Source organism: Nicotiana sylvestris, chromosome 3 (genome assembly GCF_000393655.2).
Source record: "Nicotiana sylvestris chromosome 3, ASM39365v2, whole genome shotgun sequence".
Taxonomy (NCBI): domain Eukaryota; kingdom Viridiplantae; phylum Streptophyta; class Magnoliopsida; order Solanales; family Solanaceae; genus Nicotiana; species Nicotiana sylvestris.
In genome coordinates this window covers 193585565-193604789 of record NC_091059.1, presented here as the reverse complement: position 1 = coordinate 193604789, position 19225 = coordinate 193585565, and positions in this window count along the sequence as shown.

The following is a 19225-nucleotide window of genomic DNA, read 5'->3' as shown; positions in this document are numbered from 1 at the left end:
AGAATATTGTTAGTAAGGGTGGAAAGAAATACTACATCACCTTTGTAGATGACTTTTCTAGATACACTAAGGTATATCTTCTTAAGTCAAAAGATGAGGCTGAAAGCATGTTTTTGAAATACAAGGCAGAAGTAGAGAATCAATTAGACAGGAAATCAAGAGGCTTAGGTCTGACAAGGGTGGTGAATATAGTACTAATACTCTAGAATCCTTTTGTGAGAAAAATAGTATTATATTTGAGGTTAGTGCTCCCTATACTCCCAAACAAAATGGTGTAGCCAAACGAAAAAATAGAACTCTTAAGGAAATGATGAATTCTATGTTTTTGAGTTCGCGTTTATCTGATAATACGTTGGGAGGGGGGAGCTATTTTATATACATGTTATGTTCTTAATTAAATCCCTTATAAGAAGTTAGATAAAACAACGTATGAGTTATGGAAAGGATTAGCCCCTAACTTGAAAATTCTGAAAGTGTGGGGTTGTTTGGCTAAGGTTGGTCTAACTGATTTTAAATAAGTAACTGTTGGACCCAAGACTTTTGATGCTATTTTTTTTTGTTATGTTCAAAACAGTATTGCATATAGATTTATGTCTTTGAATGATAGTTCTATTTGTGAATCTAGAGATGCAGAATTTTTTGAGCATGTTTTTCCATTGAAAAATAATGTGCCTAGTGTTATGCCTAATAATGCTTCTACATCTATGTCTGTTAATTCTCATATTGTACCTTCTTCTAGTGTTACTGTTAATGAGCATGAAAATGAACTTAGAAGAAGTAAGAAGCGTAGAATTGAAGCTAGCTTTGGTCCTGACTTTATTACTACTTTCTTGAGTGAAAATATTGATCTTAATATTTTGAGTGATGAATTAGTGTCAATCTATCTAATAGAAAAAGACCCTAAGATATACAGTGAAGCAATGAAGTCAATATATGCTAGTTTTTGGAAAGATGCCATTAAAAGTGAATTAGACTCTATAGTTTCTAATCACACTTGGGACTTATCTGATTTACCTAAAGGTTGTAAACCCATAAGTAGCAAGTGGATATTTAAGAATAAATTGAGGCCTGATGGTACAATTGAGAAATATAAGGTTGGACTTGTTATTAGGGGTTTTAACCAAAAGAAAGACATTGATTACTTTGACACTTATTCTCATGTGACTAAGATAGCGACTATTAGAACTCTTGTTGCTTTAGCCGTTATTCATAATTTAGTGATACATCAAATGGATGTTAAAACGACTTTCCTAAATGGTGATTTAAAGGAAGAGATCTATATGTCTCAACCTGAGGGATTTGTGATTTGAGGACAGGAGAATAAAGTATGCAAATTGAGAAAGTCTTTGTATGGTCTAAAGCAAGTACCTAAGCAATGGTACGAAAAGTTTAACAACACATTAGTGGTTAATAATTTTGTTGTTAATGCATCTGATACTTGTGTTTATTCCAAGATGATAGGATCAGATTGTGTTATTATATGTTTGTATGTGGATGACATGTTAATCTTTGGCCCTAATGTGAATGTCGTTAATGAAACTAAGAATTGTTTATCTTCTAAATTTGAAATGAAAGATCTTGGAGAAGCAGATGTGATTTTAGGGGTTAAAATCAAAAGAACTTCAAATGGTTTTTCATTGTCTCAGTCTCATTATATTGAAAAAATATTGAAAAGGTTTAATTGTTTTGATGTAGCACCTGTGAGAAATCCTTATGATCCTAGCATACACTTGAAAAGGAATAAGGAATCTAGTATTTTTCAAACTGAGTATGCTAAGATAATCGGTAGTGTAATGCTTCTCATGAATTATACACGACCTGATATTGCTTATGTTGTTAGTATGTTGAGTAGATATACTCACAACCCTAGTAGTGAACACTAGAATGCTCTTCATCGTTTGCTAAGGTATTTGAGAGGTATTATGGATTAGTGTTTGTATTTTAATAAATTTCATGTTGTTTTAGAAGGATTTTATGATTCAAACTGGGTTACTGACAATGATGAAGTTAGCTACACTAGTGGCTATGTGTTTACTTTGGGTGCGTGTGCTATTTCATGGAAGTCTTCAAAACAGACTTGTATAGCATGATCTACTATGGAGTTTGAATTTATTGCTCTTGAATTGGCAGGGCAAGAAGCCGAGTGGTTGAGAAACTTATTGGCAAACATGCCTTTGTGGGGAAGACAAGCTTCACCAGTTTCTCTACATTGTGACTCACAGGCGGCAATTGGAATTGCCAAAAATAGTGTGTACAATGGAAAAAGAAGACATATCCGCATTAGGCATGGCGCTGTAAAACAGTTATTGAAACATGGTATTATTTTCTTGGAATATGTAAGATCCGAAAGAAATTTAGCAGATCCTTTAACCAAGGGTTTGGCAAGGAGAGTTATCCTTGAAACGTCGAGGGGGATGGGTCTAAAGCCCATGGATTGAGGAAGTATGGAGGATACCCGTTTGTGATCAAACGAAGCCATATAAGACCTCGATATGCACTATATTCCCTATCCCTATGGCGTGGTGGTAGTACTTTATAAGGTTGAGCTTATTTTGCTCTTAATGATTCCATAGCCTTAAGGCAGTCTATGTGTAGATAGACTTGATGGAATCACCTACATGAGTATAAAGGTGTGGTCGCCTTTTATGAAAGACTTGGGATGTCTTTCTAGAGCACTAGGGGTGGGCATTCGGTATTTCGATTCGGCTTTTAAGAATTTCGGTTCGGTATTTTGGTATTCGGTTTATCAATTGTGTATATCAAATACCATACCAAATTATTTCAATACGGTTCAGTATTTTTAATTTTGGTTCGGTACGGTTTCAGTTTAATAATCGCTAAATAAACCTATGACGACAGCCCTCTCCGTGCACAATTCACTGAATTCACAATTCACTGATAGCCCTCTCCTAGCGGTTTGTCTCCTTTACCAAGAACATGAAGCAGGAAATTAAATCATAAATGTATAAAATCAGGTGAAAATCCATTTCGACCTATTTCATCTAACAATCTATGAAATTGATTCAGTGGTTCACAATGAACTCACAATTCAGTTTAAAACCATAAACACAACATTCAGAGATCTTTGATGTCACACATTGACGATCGACTTTGATGTCAAGTACAAAACCATAAACACAACATTTAAGACAGATTTAAGATAGCAGCATAAACAAAGAGGGCATCAGACTCTAATAGCAGACTTTAACACAGTAGCAACAAACTCTAACAGTAGCAGCAGAATTAAACACAGTGCAACAATAAAACAGAGAGGGCATCCCTCACAACAGCCGATCTCTTTGAAGTTTGAAGTCTTCTCTCTCTGTTTTCCATTTGCTTGAAAGGCTGAGACTATCGTCGTTTGCCGTTTGCACTTTGCCGTTTCTGATTTTCTGAAATTATCCCCCTTTCTAAATTCCCTAATGCCTAATCCCTAATTGAATGAAAGACTAAGGGTTGGGCTGTGGCACTGGGCCTTATTGGGTTGGGCTGGAGCGCTGGGTAGTATGTATAGATATAGATCCAATTTAAAAGTCTTTAAAAATTCGGTATTTCGGTATACCGAAATTTCAAGATCCTAATACCGAGGACTGTACCATTATATCGAAATACCGAAAATGTAATACCGAATTAGATCGAAATACCGAAAAACCGAAACCGAAATATCAAATTAATTCGGTCCGGTTCAAAATTTGATTTTTCGGATTTTATGCCCACCCCTATAGAGCACTCATGAGACCCAAGGTATGTGCGTGACCATAAAAGCACTTTGTTAGTATCACAGAATTTGCATAAAATTAAGGATATAGTATGTGTTGTGGGGGTCTCAACTAATGTCCATTCAGTTCAAGAGTACTTCACTTTGTGGATGTTAGTTGTTACCTCACTTCACTACGTGTCAATTCAAATCGAAAGATATTGACACTTAAGTACACGTTCCTTCTTTTGCCCAAAATTGTTCTATTTTTATCTTTTTCATTAGTGGGGGATTGTTGGTATTATTTATAATGCAAAATCAAAAATTTCTTTTTGAAAATCCATTTACAACCAATAGCCATGGGTCTTTTTATTTTTTCAATCTATTTTCAAGTGTCTTCTTGCATGAAGCCTTAAAGCCAAGTGTTGAATGACTTTGACAAGTGGCTATGCAAATCTACCATGTGTCTTCATGCATGGAAGACTAGGTACACCTGTCAAATGGACTAATATATTTGGACAAGTGTTAAAAGACTCTCCACACTTGTCATACATGCAACTTCCTTAATTGCCTATAAATAAGATGATCATTAGTCATCATATTCACTCAATTCTTAACCAATAATTCATCTTGTTTATCATCATTTTCTTCCTACAACATTTTAATTTCGGTAACAACTAAAAAAACCTTCATCTTCTCTTCTTTCTGGGCAACTGTTTTTGTGCAAAAAATTCCAAACTTTCACCCACGAATGCATGTGTTTGAAGGTGCTGTGGAACCTTGGGGAACGATCGGTCTTAACATTTGCACACAGTCGGGCCGAAATCGCTTTCAAGGCAATGGCTTGCCACGACACAGTATTTTTGATAAGTTGTTCTTCTTTCCTTCTTGTTCTTAGTCAATATTATCTATTAATTGTCCTTTATTTAACACCCAATTATCAAAGTAATATTCTAGTTGATTATTACCTGAATTTGATAGAATAATTGAACAATATTATGATTATTTTAGGCAAAATACATCGACAACCCCATAAAGTTATCTACAGTTTTTACTTAGACACTCCATCTTAAGTCCGTTCCATTTGAACACTTTAACCGGACATTAATTGAGTCATTTAGACACAATTTGATGATGTGGCGTAGTGCATGTATTACACTATTTTTCAGAGCGTGAGAGATTTATTTTAATTTTTTTTTCTCTTTTTTTTCCTCATATTCTTTCACACACCATGATATACTTTATTTTTTATTGCCGGATAAATTTCACACATTTATTCTTCTTTGTTTTTCTCCTCTTTTCTCAACTCAAATTCAATTTGTAGGTCATTCGTGATTTTCACACAATTTTGGCACTTCTTCTTTCAAATACGAGGTCAATATCAGCATAAATTTTTTTGAACAACTTTTTCGGATCTGAAACACGTAGGTTACGGCACCGGCGATCTTGCTTGATTAGTGCTTTTACTTTAGGGCATCACTAAAAACTTCATTCCAGACCCAATTCGCGCGACATGGGTATCTCTGAAAGCTCCATATTTGACCATTGGAAACAAATTAAATCACTAATGTTCGTTGCTGGTGAATTTATTTTCCAGCAATTTGGGGTTAATCTTTCATGAAAGGGATATTGTTACTAGTTGATTTTTGTGTTTTATACTTGTTCTTAATGTTTTAGAGGGTTGGGGGTGGAGATTAGGAGGAAGAAGAATGATGGTAGGAGTGAATCTATGGTGTAGGACGAAGAAGTTGATTTTTGTGTTTTATTCTTGTTCTTAATGTTGTAGAGAGTTGAGTCCAAAACTTTTTTGATGTTTTTTTGAACAAAAAATACTTTTCTATTGCTTAAAAAAATTACATAAATGAGTAAAACGCAGTACTATACTGCGAACTACTTTAACGGAAATTAGTCCGTTAAAGTAAAACACAGTACCATACTGCGTTTTACTTTAATTTTTTTTTGTTTGTAATTCGCAGTACTATACTGCGTTTTACTTTAATTTTTTTTTTGTAATTCGCAGTATAATACTGCGTTTTATACGAAAATGTGGGCCCAACTATATTTTATTAAAGTTGTTCGCAGTATTATACTGCATTTTACTTAAAATGCAGTATAATACTGCGAACAACTTTAATAAAATAAACCCCCTTCTTCTTCCTTGGACCACTGAACTGACGCCCCCCTCTTTAAAAATTTCGATTCTGCTGGTCCCCCCTCCCCCACCCCGCGACAAACTTAAATTTTTTTTTCGGCCCTACCCGTCACCTCAAGATCAAGGAGTGTAGGTCCCACATACAAGACAAGCTTTGGATTCCTTCTTTTGGGGTGCAAAAATTCGATTTCAATCAAATTCAAAAAACTTAAATCAAGGTATTTCGATTTTGTTTATGTCGAAACTCGTATAGTACATGCATATTTGTATTGTTTAATGTGTTTCCATGTTAATTTGTGTTATGTTTGTGTTTAAATTTGTATCTTATTTATACCCGGATTGATTTATTAGCTTTGGTACAAAAAATTGTTAAAATTTGATAAATTATTTGTATTGTTAAAAAATTAATATTATTTATTTTGTTTGTTGTTCATATTTGTATTTTATGTTAGTTGTTTTTATATGTAATAGTGACCTTTTAGCGTAGTAAAATAAATAGCCTTTTAGCGTAGTAAAATATAGAGTCTTTTAGTGTAGTAAAATATAGAGCTTTTTAGTGTTGTAAAATATAGAGCCTTTTAGCGTAGTAAAATGTAGAGCCTTTTAGCGTAGAGTCTATGTAGTTTAAGTATGTAGTAACTGCAAACTCTATCCAATTACACTTTATAAAATTAATTATTTAATTTATAACAATAAACTTACAAAAGTAACAAATTAATATATGTTGTAAAATTAACTCAAATATCGAGCCTCGAACCCATACATAATTATTCAGTCAAATTTTAAACATAATTAATTATTTAATTTATTAAGCTAACACACACAATTCTAAAAATGTTGAAATTAACACGCATAATAATTAAGGATAACTCGGTTGCTACCGGGCCTCAAATATCGAGCCTGGAACCCATACATAATTAATCAGTCCAATTTTAAACATAATTAATTATTTAATTTATTAAGCTAACACACACAATTCTAAAAATGTTGAAATTAACAGGCATAATAATTAAGGATAACTCGGTGCTACCGGACCTCAAATATCGAGCCTGGAACCCATATATAATTAATCAGTCCAATTTTAAACATAATTAATTATTTAATTTATTAAGCTAACACACACAATTCTAAAAATGTTGAAATTAACACACATAATAATTAAGGATAACTCGGTGCTACCGAGCCTCAAATATCGAGCCTGGAACCCATACATAATTATTCAGTCCAATTTTAAACATAATTAATTATTTAATTTATTAAGCTAACACACACAATTCTAAATATGTTGAAATTGACACACATAATAATTAAGGATAACTCGGTGCTACCGGGCCTCAAATATCGAGCCTGGAACCCATACATAATTAATCAGTCCAATTTTAAATATAATTAATTATTTAATTTATTAAGCTAACACACACAATTCTAAAAATGTTGAAATTAACACGCATAATAATTAAGGATAACTCGGTGCTACCGGGCCTCAAATATCGAGCCTGCAACCCATACATAATTATTCAGTCCAAATTTAAATATAATTAATTATTTAATTTATTAAGCTAACACACACAATTAATTTTGTTTAAATTATAGTAGACGACATGGACTTTCCTCCGCCTGCGCATCCCGGACCTGCTGAGGATCAGCTACTAGTGTTGCAGGGCGACCATAGGTCCTCCTTTGTATGGGAGGGACAGCTATCGATGCAGCCTCTCCTCCCCAGGAGACCTGACGATTTGTGGGAGTTCATCGGGGAGCATCCTTTCCATGCCCGCGTAGTCGCGCGCCTACAGGCTACGGGCTTCTATACGATTTTTGAGCTTGGACGAATGCAGCTTGATTGGTCTCTCATCACGGCCTTGGTAGAGCGGTGGCGACCGGAGACACACACTTTTCACTTGCCTACTGGAGAGGCCACCATCACGCTGGAGGATGTTCAGGCTTTGTACGGGTTGCGCGTAGATGAACGGGCCGTAGCACTACCCCAGTACATTAGATCCATGACGCGTGCACAATTTTTGGATATGATGATGCATTTTACTGGTTATAGACCTCAGGGTGATGCTAGGGGTAGTCGCGTTGCTTTGTCAGTCATCAGAGATCATATGGCGGTTTTGCACCCAGACATTACCGGCGAGACGGAGGATCTTCATATTGAGAGGTACACGCGGTTGGCGCTGCTCCTGCTTTTTGGGTGTGTCTTGTTCCCGAACACTTCGAGGAGTAAAGTGAGTATGCGCTTTCTCCATCATCTTCAGGAGCTGGATGGTTTACCCCAGTGCAGTTGGGGTGCTGCTGTTCTTGCATACCTGTATAGGAGCATGTGCCGGGCGAGCATGGGCCCAGCGGTGGACATGTGTGGTTTTCTGCCCCTCCTACAGGTGACAACATTTTCGAATACTCTGTTCAGTTCTCCGAATTCTATATGGTCGATATGACTCATAAATTTTACATCAACCTTTTATCTTAGGTTTGAGCCTGGCAGCGGATCATGCCGTTGCAGCCACCTCTACCAGCACTTGCACCTGGTGAGGCTTATCCGTTTCTCCCTCTAGCTTCTAGGTGGATTCTCCAGCGTGGGAACTACCGAGGGACCGATGCTCATCATAATCTCCCCCTTATCAGGGATGTGCTAGATATGCTGGTGGACGGACAGGTAGATATGTACCTACACTTACTTGTTTTAAATTGAGTTGTGTTGCGCATACTCACTTTTATGTTATTATTTGGCAGTTCATCTGGATGCCATACATCGACGAGTTAGTAGCTCAACTGCCCTTTTATTGCTCAGTCGATCGAATGTTTTGGAGCACCTCCGTCCCGATGATCTTCTTCGATATGGTTGAGTATCATGCCACAGAGCGTGTGCTTTGCCAGTTTCACCGTCCCCAGCCTATACCGAGGGATACTGGATGGGTGGCTATACACTATCAGCGGGATGACCGTGCCAGGCTGGACGATATATATATGGGATGGCTAGAGCAGCATGTCCTTATTTGGGAGGAGCACCGAGCTGACCGTATTCCGCCAGTACCTACATTTACCCAGGAGGCCACTATTCATATGTATGCGTCATGGTACTGCCGTCACACCCGACTGATTATCGGGAACCCCATTCATGTACTTGGCGAGCGCTACAGACCATACACCGGGAGACATGAGGCACATATGTCTTTTGGCTTATTAATATCGTACAATTGTGATATAACGTTATTTAATTAATATTTTAAATATTTCACAGGCTATTGGCCATCATCACCTCTACCAGTTGGGACAGGAGATGCAGCAGCATACCGACATCCATGCAGTCGTTGACTATGGCTGGCGGGTGGCACAGTTGGCTCGTCGGACCCTGTTTCAGGCGAGAGATGCCGCGAGGTTGGACCACGAGGCTCAGTATGCAGCGCTAGAGGACTACCATCGGGGTAGGGGTGTCCCACGAGGCAGGGGTAGGGCACGAGGGAGGGGTGTCCCATGAGGTAGGGGTGCCCCACGGGGTCGCGGGGGACGGCGAGGAGGTGGTCCCCAGCAAGGGGGCGTTGAGGCACCTGTCGACCCACCTATTGAGGGACATGATGAGGACTTTGGAGTTTTGGCGCTTGGAGATGATCAGTCGGGTTATATACCTCGGGAAGATGAGCCTTCCAGTAGCATGCCTTCGTACAGCCTTCAGCTATCTCTGCCAACATCGCAGGTCACCCCGTCATGAGCATTGTCGATCACGGGTACATTCGACGGGGATGTATACCAGTACTTTGCATGCCCATCTACCGCAACTGAGGATCGGCCCACCCGGGACGTAGATGGCGGGCGCAGGCTGAGTTATGCCTCATCCCCGACGGTTAATGCGGATCTACCACATGCGTAGGTATGTTTGTATTACTTTAAAATTTTAATTTGTTTTCTTTTCCTTAATGAGCTGCCATTAATTAATTTTTAAGGTTTTTATGAAGGCTTCGTCCCAGCCCATCTTTGAGGCCACTACATGCTTTGATGAGGACACCACAAATGCATATATTCAGGAGGCCTACGAGACCATGGTGGGAATATATTTTTTGACTTAACACGTACAATACAAATATACTTTGTCACCTGCTAAGTTTAGTACTTGTTTTGTAGGTTGGTGACGGCCCGATGGCCTATTCTTCCGATCCTGCCAGCTGTGGTGTCGATGCTGCTGCACATCCTCACATAAAGAGGCGGCTTGATGATGATGATCCAGATAGTGTACCCGGGCGACAAGGGATGCGACTCAGTCCAGTAGCAGCACTGAAGCACACAGGCTGCGGGACCCACTGATTTACTTAGGTTTTTAGTTTGTGTAAATAGTGCATTATGTAAATAATGATAACAATTATCTTTTAACAACATTTTTATTTTAATTGCGTTTGAACAACAGTTTTACTTAAACAGTACACAAGAAACACAAACATTGCAAACGTTACACAAAAACAAACAGTAGAACTAAAACCATCACTGCACAAAGGATAACTAAAACCAGTTTTTTTCACATGATTTTCATCTTTTTCAGAATGACAAGACAACTCCATAAAACGCAGTACTTTACCACGCTTTATGTATTAAATTTTTCTACAATAAACCAGCTTTTTGACATGGTTTTCATCTTTTTCAGAACGACAAGACAACTCCATAAAACGCAGTACTATACCACACTTTATGTATTAAATTTTTCTGCAATAAACCAGCTTTTTTCACATGGTTTTCATCTTTTTCAGAACGACAAGACAATTCCATAAAACACAGTACTATACCACGCTTTATGTATTAAATTTTTCTGCAATAAACCAGCTTTTTTGACATGGTTTTCATCTTTTTCAGAACGACAAGACAACTCCATAAAACGCAGTACTATACCACGCTTTATGTATTTTGTCTCGCCTATAAATAACGGCATCATTGTAGTTATTTTGTGTGCTCAAAAATTAGTAAAAGCAAATATTTCTTTAAAAGTAAGGTTTTTTTTACTAAAAGCAAATATTTCATTAAATGGCTCAACCTCTTCGTCCACCAAAGTGCAACTGTGGAAAAGAATACTCGATGCAAAATTGTTGGGACGGTGGTGAAGTTAGACGCCGCTACTGGTACTGTATGAACCAGTTATACAAGGTTCCCGGCGAACCTATTTGTGATTTTGAGGAATGGGTTGATGAACCATGTTATCAGGAATGCTACAAAGAACAACTGCAGTTTCTTCATACTATGTGTTTATGCCAACGAGAAACACAAAGAGAAAGCGATAGAATTATTGTAGAAATGAGGGAGAAACTGAAAGAGGTGGGAGAAGAAAAATGGAAAGCACAATGGAATTGTGAAACACAAAAGGAACGAAAAGAAAAATATAAACGGGAACTTGCGGAGGTGAAGGCGAAACTGAAAGAGGTAGAAGAAGAAAAATAACGAATGGAAGAACGATTTAAGTGGTTGGAGCGGAGAATAAATGGCAACCGAGACTAAACATTGGCATGTATGTGTTAGTGTATTTTTCATATTTCATGTATTTTTATTATGTTGGCCTGTTATGTTTGTGTTTGTACTGTAGTAATGTTTTATTTACATTTTCCTACAATTAAACAGCTTTTTCTTCACTCATTCCAAATTGTGGAACATAATTTTATTTGATATATATTGCAACATACACAAGTACAAACATGTATTACAAAAAATAATACCAAAATAAAAGACTAGGGGTATCCTTGATAGTTGGGTACATTCGACGAACTTGCACCAGAAGCCGGATTACCACCACCACGCATACCACCTGAAGGACATTTACGACGGTCGTGTCCTGTTTGCGAGCATATGCCACATTTACGTGCATAAATGGTGTCACCAACATCCATTTGGTTCCGTATACGCGTTCTCTTTTGCACTTGCAGCTTGCACAAATAGTCCTTGTTACATACCATCTTAAAAGGTTTCGGCGGCCAATAATGCTCAGCACCTAATAGTTGCAACTTCCCACTATACGTGTCTATGTATGCAACAACACTGTATTGCCTATCAATTTAGTTTGTTGTCTCATATCCAACTTGTTAAAAGCACTTCAACGCATGTGGTAGATGGTCCATTTCCCACATGAACATAACCTTCTATTTTCATTTACCGTCTGTAGATTATTCCCACGGTGTCCGCGGATAGCGGTCTTAACTTCAAAAATACCCCGTTCATGATCGTACTGAATAAATGAATGCCATTGTGCTCGCCTCCTGGACCTTTCAAATCTTCTCATGGGTATTGGCATAAATTGAACACCCTTGTCCATCAATGCTGATGCAGCTGCATGCCTTTCTACAAACCTCTCTGCACTCTGTTTGAATGTCATGTGGACCATGGCAGTGACAGACTTCAACAAGCCGTTGAATGACTCTGACACGTTTGTAGTGAGGGCTCCCCATCGTCTTCCGCCATCAGCATGCAATGTCCACATGTGAAGCTCATGCCCTATCAACCAAGTATAGGCTCGTGGTTCTAATTGCCGGATCGCTTCCATGTGCCTAATGAATTTGCACTGCTGGTGCTTAGTTGCAGCCATCCACATTAAGTCATGCAATGTCTTGTCAGGATATTTCTTCTGGAAATTGGCCTTCAAGTGACACACACAGTAACGGTGGTATGCATATGGTTCCTGCCATTCAGGCAAGTGACGTACAGAACTTAAAATACCACCATGCCGATCTGATATTAGACAAATACCTGAACGCTGTTTGACAACGTGCTGCTTTAAGTGGTTCAAAAAAAGTATCCATGTCTCTTCACTTTCATTGGCACATATGAAAAAACTAGTGAAAATATTTGCCCGTTGGCATCTACTGCAACTGCAATCAAAAGCTTAATATCATACTTTCCATAGACATGAGTACCGTCTATGGAAATAACAAGACGACAATGCACAAAACCATCAATTGCTGGTTTAAATGACCAGAACACATAGTTGAAAATATATTCGGGTCTGTCCAAACTCCGCTCACGCCTCCATTCAACAACAGTCCCGGGGTTAAAGTGTTGCAGTGCGGCCATGTACCTGGGCAGATTTGAAAAAGACTTATCCCAGTCGCCATAAATAAGTTCAAAGGCACGTTTGCGACCGAGATATGCCTTTCTTTTGGTTATAGTACAACCATACTCCTGGTGGACGGCTGTAATACACTCTTTAATCTTGAACCTAATGGACACTTCCAAATATGGAATCAAGACAAGAGAAATCAAGTCCACATCCAAGTTGAAGTGATTCTCATTGTATGTGTCCATTTCACATCTGTGCTCGCTAATAAATTTACCCACTTTTCACAAACCTGATTTCTTCTTGGTGGCACGCAACATCCAGTGACAACCCATAAAGTCTCTACAACATACAACCTTGTATTTCTCCGTAGTTGACTTACTTACCGTCATATCACGGCACTCTCTTATACTGTAGATTTTTACAGCCCTAATTAAGCGAGCTTTATCAGGGAAATACATGCCCTTTGTCAGAACAGCTGGTCTAGACTCATCCCACACCGCTGACCGAAATTCATCATCATCCCTTGTGAGGGCATCCACGTTCGGCATGCTGGGCAAATTATCAAGGTAAGGAATATTCCGCTCATGAAATGGCACGTGTGACTCGTACAATCTTGGTCTAGCGGGAGGTGGAGGAACATGCTCCCTCATCAGCTCAGGCTCAACATTCACTTCCTCCTCATCATCACCCTTATCATGGAATGGTGTGTCATCCCCAGACTCATCCGCATTATTGTCATAATCACTATCATCTTCCTAACTATGCGCATCTGCCAAATCACGAGTAAATACGTCGTTTATGGGCAACTGTGTGAGGTTAGGAGCTTCAAGAATCTCGTTTTCACTGCACAAAAATAACAAAATGATAATATACCCAACTAGATAAATACTTTAGATATAGCTATATCACTTTACTTACAAGTCGTACTGTCTTGACGTTTCATGATGGATATTTGCTTGTTGGTGATGACTCCCGGATGGACCACCGTGGTCCAATACTCTAGAACTACACATATTCCAACTAGGGGCGGGGTCATAACTTGTAAAATTCGTATCCGGACGGTACCTCTATGAAAAATATGAGTGTTAATACAAATCCAATTAAAACATAAAATAAACATCGCTAAAGCACCCACGGAATTGAAGTTTACCAGTCGTCTTGTTGATTATATAAAGTCGAAAAATTATTTTGCGGCTGCTCATTCGCTGGTGGTGACAAGTTTAAATCAAAGCAAGCTCTTTCATCAGCAATCTGTCCGGCAAAAACTGCTCCAGAATAACCACCCGATGACTGAGGGTTATCCCTACTATGCACGCCCTCATTATTGGGAACGTCTTCCACCTTGACGTACATTTCCAATAATTTTATTACAATAAATTCCCTGTATTCATCCGGAATCCACAAAAAATCTCTAAGAGTTTCATCATCCTCGATGTTAAACTCAGAATAATAAGCAAACCTCTGCGGAGTCACTGAATACAGAAATCTACCGATTATTTTAAGGTTAACCGAACGCCACCTCTCAATCATTTTTTTTACGTAACAACGATACCAATTTATCGTACTCCATAGTAAGCGGCAATTTAACATGACATTTTGGAGGTGAGATATACCTCACAGAGTTATTCTCCAACACAACCTCACCCCCCCCCCCAAATATAGTGAAACCCTTATTTTTGCCACTTCAGACATTGTAAAAAAATGATTGATAAGAAGAAGAGAGAAGTATGAACGTAAGTTTGAAGATTGAATGAATTTTCATAAAATTGAAACGCCTTTAAATAAGGCAAGTCCGAATGTAAAACGCAGTACAATACTACATTTTATGTATTGAATTATTGTTATGTCAGTTCATTATTGGTGGACCAAAAACCAGAGTAAAACGCAGTATAATAATACGTTTAAGTAAAATGCAGTATTATACTGCGAATTACAAAAAAAAAATTAAAGTAAAACGCAGTATGGTACTGCGTTTTACTCATTTATGTAACTTTTTTTAAGCAGTATAAAAGTATTTTTTGTCCAAAAAAACATCACAAAAGTTTTGGACTCGTAGAGGGTTGGGAGTGGAGATTAGGAGGAAGAAGAATGATGGTAGGATTGAACATGGGTTGCCTTCGTTCTTTTCTTTTTTGGTAGAAGAAGATAGAAGGGAGGGGGGTCATGAGGAAGATGAGGAAATGGGTGGATGTGGGGGTTTCTTGTTTTCTTTTAATTTTTTTCTTTTTTCAAAACTTTTGTTATTATGTTTAAGTTAAATTCACGTGTCTCCATCTTATTAGCCACTCTTGAGTGTGAATTACATGTATTTTTGTGTTTAGCTGCTTATCAATTTTTGTGTCTAAATGATACAATTAATGCATTAAAGTGTTCAAATGAAACGGACTTAAGATGGAGTGTCTAACTAAAAAGTGGGAACAATTTTAAGGGACTGTCATCGATGTATTCTGCCATTATTTTATATCACAGTCATATAGTTGAAAAATCCTTATATTAGTTGGTAAGATAAGCCCAACTCGACTTTAAAAAAAAATCCTTAAAAGTACAATATATGAAACTTGTTTATTTTAAAAAGGTCATTGAAGTAATAAATAAGTAGCAATGACTACATTTATGATTTATGAGCAGTTTTTGCATTAAGGATTACTTTCAAAAATTTTGCATAGCTACTTTAATTATCTTTCCATTTCCTTCTTCTTTGTCAAATAGGAAAACAATCAATAAGTGATTAATATAAAAAATCTGAAAGCTGTGATGAATCAGCTAAATCCGAATGCTACTAGTACTAGGATGTCAAAAACCCGGTACCCAAAAACCCAGACCGAAGCAATTTTAGTTTGATGATTTTCACAACTTTAAATTTATGGCATTATATAATAGAGATCTTTTAGTTTTCAGGAGGTTAAAATTAAACAAAGTATCAAAAACTTAGAACCATGGATTGGTTCTGGTTTGGTATAATCACTTTTGAAGTCCTTAGTTTTCTTTCACCTTTCCTAATTTGGTTTACTTGTAAATTTTGTAACAAATCATCAGACGACGACCTATTACCAATTTCTGATCGTGCGCTATTCTCCGCTGCCGCCGTTTCATTCCGTATAACTTCTAACAGTACGGTATTCCCCGTCGCCGTCGCTTCATCCCGTACAACTTCTAACAGTGTGCCATTTTCCGCCGCCGCCGTTTCATCCCGACCTAATCCTGGTCAGCAGCAACCATCAGAATCGAGAAAAGGTTGAGATTATGGTTATTAATGAAGGAAGCCAACAGGGAAAAACAAATATCGGGGAGAACAATTTTGTTATTTGTCTTTCGGAGTATTTAAAGGGAGGAAGATGCACAGTTCTGCCTGTTTGTTACCATAAATTTATGAATTTTTTTTCGAAATTGTAGTTTTAAATAATTAACAGTACTTCAATTGTTCTTGTTTTTGTTGACAAGGTATTGGAATTGTTTTTGGTTATTTGGATTGGTGATTATTAAATGATTTACTTTATTAACACTCAGTTTATGAAAGTAATATTCTGATTGATTATTAGTTCAAATATTTGATACTAGAGTAATTGAACTATGTTGTGATTAAATATTGTATGAGTCCAAATTTGAACAACCACGACCGTTGATGAGTACGACGAGCGACGAGATCCTCGCAGCTCGATATCTTGCAGAGGGTGACTTTGAGGCGAACAAGAGACTGTACGACCCTTGCAGTAGTGCAAGCTCATTAGGGGACACTAGGAATATTCTTTCGAATATCCCCTATAACTTGTCTTTTAGAGCTCGGAAAGGTGGGGTTCCAGTTAGAGACGATGGAGGGAAAACTACTCCAATACAATTGGAATGTCGCCCATCTCAAATACTTCCACTTCCGAAAGGAGGCGCCACCTGAGTCGTACTCTTTTTCCCTCATCCGGGTTTTGTCCCAATCGTGTTTTCTCAGTGAGGTTTTTAATGAGGCGGCAAGGGGGGTAACTCGAGGTTCGAAGAATTGTTCATTACCCCGCCCGTCGACGTGTTCTCCAAACCGAGTAATAAAGGGACTGGATATAGATAATCAAATCTCCATTGTATGTACAGAGTCGACATGTGATTCTTACAAAAATATAATTAAATCTCCCTTGAATGAATAAAGTCGACATGTATTTTCCTACGGGAATATGATCAAACCTCCAATGTGAACATCCCAATGGCCAAGGCCACCGACGAAAATATGAGTTCGACCTCGTTCGAACTACGACAGGATCCTACTTCAACGAAAGTTTGAAGCAACATCCCAACGGCCAAGGCCATCGACGAAAATGAGTTCGACCTCGTTCGAACTACGACGGAATCCTACTTCGACGACAGTTCGAAGCAACATCCCACTTCGACGATCGTTCGAAAATAACACCCTAGAGGCTAAAGCCATCGCCAAAAGAAAAAGGAATCGACTTCACCCAAAAGCTAAATCGGCTTAAAAGTTTGACATGCACCCCGGATGCTCTAGATATTGCAAAGATCATCACCTAATCGACAAAACAAAATTCTACATTACATCAAAATGTTACTTATGCCTATCTTTACAACGGGCTCAAGCACGCCCCTTACAAAAATCCCAAAACAAGAAGTACAAACAAAAAGTTACACATCATTCCCGGTTGGGTATGCATCTTCGTACCAAGAGTCAAAAGCAAGACGATTCGCATCATCGGAGTTGATGTCATCCCTGTTAGGAGTAAGAGGGTCGTACCTGCACGCCTCCCGAGCTGCACGAGCTTTGGTATGCACGACCTAAAGCTCTGCCTCAGTTGCCCTCCCCTTGGCATGAAGAACCTTGTACACGTCAAGCCGGGCCTCAGCATGGACCCACAACTCATATAAGCGATGAGGCACGGCCGGATCGGCCGAGGCACGAGACGTAGAAGGTTGTGAGCGTCGAATTGCATCCTTCGCTCTCAGCGAGGCCACTTGTCCATTCAACACAGATAGCTCCGCCTCCAACTCCTTAACACGCCCTTCAAGCCCTGTGACCTTAAGCTTAGAGGCCTCCTTCTCCTCGGTCAGCTCCGACCTACAAACACGGAGGGCATTCTCCAAGGACGTTGTTCCAGAAATAGCTGCCGCCAGCTTATCAGCACCGACGCTCAATTCGCCCTTAAACCCCTCAATCTCTACCGCTTTTGTACTCAATTCAGTGGTCAAACTGGCCACCTTTGCTTGTAAGTCGGCATTCTCGGCCATCACCCCCTTTCTTAACTCAAGCTCGTCTTCCTTCACCTTAAGGGAGGCCTCGAGTTCACTATTGCGGGCAACATCCTTCATGAGCTCCTCATCTCGCTCCCTCAGCTCTTTGACCTTACGCGCCAGATGGTCCTCCCTCTATTTGAGCCCTTTACGGAACAACTGAAAGTCAGGGTCCTGATTATAAATATCGGCCATTGCACGATGCTTAGTGCGATACTGTTGATATTTGGAAGACATCTTCCCGTAAACGGCCGTCCTCTTACTTTTCTGACGCTCGTGCTCAGTCTCCATGAAAAAGGTCTAACACAAAAAGAAGAAAAGGAGAAGTTAAAGACAAAAACACAGGTCGACAATCACAATGTAAGACCAACGATGAAAAGGAAAAGAAAGACACCTACCTGCAAGGCCATGCCGGCGACGTTCCGAGACAACTCCATGTCGCTCATCGCCCTAAGCACCTCGCTCTCAGGGGAAGCATATAGAAGGGCTAAAACATACGCCACTTGATCGCAATTCGACAACAAATTGTAGTCCCCCGGGATAACTATGTGACGATCAGATCCTTCCACTCTGACCTCCACGTGAGTATGGCGACCTACGAACTCGCGAACTTCCTCCGGGTCGACATCTGAACCTGAGCCTTCGCCCTCGGCACGATGCCCCCCTCCAACGTTGGATGACGCGCCACCCTCAGCGGAGCACACAGAGCCGACCCCTGGGTAAATTCCTTCCGTTTGGGGAGATCTCCACGCTAAAATGGCGTTGTCCATAAAGGTGGGAACATGTGCCGTCTGCGATGCCCTACTTCTACCAGCGTCAATGGCCACATCCTTCCCAAGCTCCATTCTCCTCATTTTTCTCGACAACGACTCTCCCCCGTTAGAAGATTCATCCAAAAGATGCAGGGTCGGTACTGAAGAAGCCTCCTCCCTCACGACCATGTCCCGAGAGGAACCTTCTACTTGAATCGGTTGAGGATGACCCCCTCGAATAGACTCATTCAAAGTAAACTGCATTCCTGCGGCATCGACGACTTGTCAGAATGGAGGGACTGGTGCCCTCTGCCTGGAAGCTCCTCGACATGTCGCCATAAAGAGTCGTATCAATAGACGACGACATATAACCAACA